The 5,104-nt window shown below is 34.7% G+C and overlaps 1 pseudogene; it reads right to left on the reverse strand.

The window, feature by feature from the left end:
- Window positions 1–999: 999 nt before the first annotated feature.
- Window positions 1,000–1,499, reverse strand: LOC122104414 (annotated as a pseudogene).
- Between the last annotated feature and the right edge of the window lie 3,605 nt (window positions 1,500–5,104).

Below are 5,104 nucleotides of genomic sequence, written 5' to 3' on the forward strand. Positions count from 1 at the left end.
AGCACCACTCCAGTCTTCTGGTACTTTATTGGGGATTTTCTTGCCACAGTAACCATGATCCTCAGATCTCAACCTCCTGAGTAGTTAGGATTACAGGCATGAGCCACTGGTGCTAGGCTTTCTAATTTTGAAGTAAACAAAAACACAATGGAAATAAGAAAGGAAATACTTATTTTATGTGTTACCTATATAAAAAAAGATTCATTTATATGACATACTTATGAAACACCATAAATGTACAACCCTCAAGTATTCTTATGACCCAGATTACACATTAATCTTTTATGGATTATATTGCAATTTAAAAATGATTTTATCTTTGTTTAAACTTTTGTAAACTAATTTACAAAATATTTTTTCCTTAACATTCTTATTTTCCTGCATGACATTTTAACTCTTTGGGAAATTCTACCTTTGGAGGAATTTCTGTCCTGAGCTTACATTGACTTTGCATTTTTACCTCATGAGCCAAGCACATATTTTAGTGAACTTAATCTGCCTTAACTTTTAGGATAAAATTGTCCTATTGAATTATCTAGACCAAGAGTCTCAAATATAAATATATTTTATTGCTCAAAAGGTAATATAACATAAAACCTCTGAAATGGGCATAAAATATATATTTAGTCTGTGAATGTTAAGAAAATACCTTGTTTGGTTCATTTTTTGTATGTTTTTTATTGTAAAAATGCTGTACAGAATGGTTCAGTTACATGAACAAGATAATGAGTACATTTACTATTGAGTATTGTTGTTTCTAACACATACTCATGATCCTTCTCTAAACCCTGGGAAATTACAAATATATTTCTGAATATGGATCTATGGGTATATCTGTCTATTGGTCTTTAGCAAGAAAGAAAATGATGGCAGAATCCAGACTCCATTTTTGTGTGCTGTTGCATTCGTCTACTGTTTGTCTAATATTAACAGTTATAAACAGAGCAATGAAACTAGTATTTGGTATAATCCTTGTAATGTTACAGTGTCAGACACATTTCACTTCACTTCACACCACTGGTTCTCTTTGTACCTGGGCTTCTTCCTCTTCAGTAAAGTCATTCTTGATGTTGAAAGTGTTGTGAATCTCCTCAGGAGTTTTCCCCTTAATCATATTAGCAACAGTCTTGCAGGTGACCTCAAGCAAACCTTTGATGTCTAAATAGTTTGCAGCAGAATAAGTTTGAAAACTGTTCCTTGGAATTCTTGGTTCCAAACAGGAATTCTTGGTCCCAAACAGGAATATCATCTGTACACTTTTCTTTTGTTCTCACCATCCTCAAGAGGAGAAGGATCATCCTTGTGATGGGTGCATCACTGAATGACCTTTAAAAAAATATGGCTGCATTAACATTTGGTAGTGAAATTGGGTCATCATCTCCTTCATCATCCATTTCCAGATCTTCCAACGTTGTCTTGATGGTCACAGATTGTTTGGCAATTTCTTCATCAAATTCAAATATTTCTCCCTCAAAATTGTGAAACTTGATAGAAGGCATGGTGTTCGGTTGCAAAAAGATGACTGACAGGAGTGTGTCGGAGTGGGACGCCGACTGTACAAGGAGAAGAAAAAGAGGAAGACAAGGCCGCTACTCCAATCCAGTCTCTTGAACCTCATCTTCTTTTCTTTTTATATATATATATATATATTGTAGAGCTGATATTCAGAGAGGTTACATGAATCAGGTAATGAGTAATGAGTATAATTCTTCTTCTTCTTTTTTTATTGTGAATATACTGTACAGAGGGGTTGCAATTACATGGGCAAGATAATGAGTACATTTCTTGTCAGGCATTGCGGCCTCTTCCTTTGTTTCCCCTTCCCATCCCTTCCCATTCCACCCCCCGGACTCCCTACCAGATCCTCCCCGCCATCACCAAAGTTGTAAAGTTTGTTTTGGACATAACGACTTGTATATCTCATTGTTGCAATGGGTCCACCTGTATCCCTATTTAAAAGATTTGTTTTTTCCCTTCCCCTCCACAAATTATACCAACATCAAATACAGTGAAAGCAATTCTTGAACCATGTCTCCCCTTCCGCCATCATTCTTTTCTGGTTTCTCCCTCTAGTTTTCACCCACAGGATATCCGGTTTATTTTCCACAGAGTGTCTATACCACAGCTACATTTGTTCATCCTTGTTCCACTTTTGATGTGCCCTCCCAGGCCCTCCTAAATACAAACAAGCAAACAAGGCAAAAAGAAAAGAAAACAAAAACAGCAACAATGGTCACTAAAAAAGTCTCTTGCTTCCTTTTCTTGGAGGTCATTTCATAGAATATATATGATCATCTGTACATAAGCATCAAGTCTTTGTCCACCACTCCTATGCAAATCCTCCTCTGGCCTCAGTATGTGAATGACCAGAGTCCTATATAATTCATCCTGTCCCAGTCCCAGTGTGTGTGCATATATAGGTATGCACATATGCATATATACTGATTGTAATCATTCATTGTGTTTATAGTAGATTTATAGGCAAATTCCAGTTACCATAAATGAGGGAAACCAGGGTACCTATGCTTTTTTGGCTCTGGCTCACTTCACTTAATGTATTTTTTCTAATTGAATTTTATTTTCAACCCTAGTGTAAATCAATCGTCATTAAGACTAACAGTTTAAATATGTTCTCTATGATGACATTCAATTTCCCGTTCATTAGCGATTTTATGGAAGAAGAGAGAAGACACAATTTGTAAATAATGGGTGGACCATAGAGATCCATCCTAATGAATGTTTATGACAAAATCATATATATATATGTATGATACACATACATATATATATATAATCAAAGCAACAACATTATGCTAAATATTTCCAATATCTACTTCCCTGTAGGGAAGCAGAGAGTAAGAAAGGTACGTAAAACTTCTTACAAACCTTCAAAACAAAAGAAAAGAAAGGAGAACAAGACTAACTAACTATATGTGGGGGTAAGCATAACTCCCATATAATTCAAATGAGCTTGTGTGATCCCAGCTGATACCACGTTAAACAAACTCAGACAATAAGACATCCCTCTCCTTAAAACTCATGTAGATCTAAAGAAAGCTCTGCTTTGAAGTTTTTTCTAGTGTAGCTCTCACTCAAAACTGTGAGTAAAATATAAGTTAACAGCCAGTATGAGTTAATGTTTTCTAAAACCTCAATTTCATATAGTCAAGGAGAAGCTCAATAAAATACTTGATCAGCAATGAGAAGATATGTATGTATGTGTATATATAGACACATATTTGTATAGACATGTATATATATCTTTTTCATATAAACTTATTAGGATGGATATCTATGACACATCCTTTATTTATAAACTGCTATAAGCAAATGGATGGTAGATTTGGTGTATTGGTAAAATATTTGCTAAGCAATAAGAAAAGAAGATGTACATGTATATGTATCATATATTAATGTGGGGTTCATGTGTGGAATGTAGAGATGGAAAATTGAGAGAAAATGTAAGGAAAGAAAGGTGTTCTCTCAAGGGAACAGTCTCACTAGGCTCTGGGAGTCAGAGTGACACAGAACTGGTTAGAAGAAATGTATCCCATACATACAAAACTGAACATTTCTAGCCATCTCTGTTTTCATGAATCAAAAATAATCTTGAAGACTCCAATGATATCTGAAGTACAGGAAAAAATATTGTGCATTGTATGAGAGAACGTGAGATGTTCTTATACATATGCCATTTCCAGTGTTCTTCAATGAGCTAATACATAGAAATTAGCATGATCACAAAATTTTACAAGTCCTGATAACATTTACATACATTAATGTTAATTGTTGTCCTTGGTCCAACGTTGCCTGTATATCTCAAATTCTCATGTTTGTGTTTTTTTCTTCTTGAATTATTTCTGCGAGCATATTTTGAAGGAAGTAGTATTTGATATCTATATCAATGATTATCAACTAAGTCATAGGATATAATAGAATTATCAACAAAATATACATTGTCTAGTGGTAAATACTTTGACCTTTGTAGAAAAATATGTTCTGATTATTAGATATTAGTTAGCCTTCAGTTCTCTGATATTTATACACACAAAAAGTCTATTTGGCCTAATTGTGAAACGCATTTGTAGCACAGAAAGATAATGAATCTTTCCATGTGCAATTATCTACAATATGAAGAAGGAAAATCACTATAACTTGTTTTCTCTGTATATGAATGGCGTTTCAGGTTCATTCTTTCAGTGTCTTAGTCTGTTTGGAAAACTATGCACAGTGTCCACAGATTTGGTAGCTCACACCAACAAATGGTGACACAGAAAGAGAGACAGAGAGAGACAGAGAGAGACTGAGACAGAGAGATGGACAGAAAGAGACAGAGAGACAGAGAAAGAAAGAGAGACAGAGCTGGATCTCTAGTTGCTTCTTATAAAGGGTCAGATTTGGAGTAAAAGGCTAAATACTCATAAACTAATTACATCTTCAAGACTCCTATATATACAATCACATTGGCAATTATAAATTCAATGCATTAATTTTGTGGAAGGAAGCCTGTTTTGCAGGCTTCCCTGGTATTGTAGGAAAATGTATGTAAAGAGCATAGCTGCTCTGATGCTGACAAGGTAATTCTATTTGTTTTGGAATGTTCAGTTTATTTTCAGAGTTTTCTGTTTACTATTTGATTCATCACTTTTTATTTGATTACATCATTTTCCTCTTTTATTCCTAGTACACCAGGCTCTGAACAATTTATAAACTACTGCCCTGCAAGTACAAGAAATCATTGATTACTGAAGTCAGGTCCCAGGTTTTAAGTCATGTGCCAGTCATTTTTACTTTAGGGGAACTGGAATTGTGGATTTAGCTCCATGAATTAACAAATTCTTATCATTATTGATAAGTCTTTGAGTGAAAATTAAGCAATGTACATTGTGTGCACATAGATATGACAAATTAATTTCTTTACTTTTTATTTTTATATATTTTATTGTAAAAATACAGAGGGGTTGCAGTTACAGGTAATGAGTACATTTCCTATTGAGCATTGTTACCTCCTCCTTTGTTTTCCCCCTACCATCAATTCCCTCCTGACCTCCCCAACTCCTCCCTCCTCCCCTTCCCACCCCTACATTGTAAAGTTCATTTTCAA

Source organism: Dipodomys spectabilis, unplaced genomic scaffold (assembly GCF_019054845.1).
Source record: "Dipodomys spectabilis isolate Male_0828 unplaced genomic scaffold, ASM1905484v1 ptg000024l, whole genome shotgun sequence".
NCBI classification, from domain to species: Eukaryota; Metazoa; Chordata; class Mammalia; order Rodentia; family Heteromyidae; genus Dipodomys; species Dipodomys spectabilis.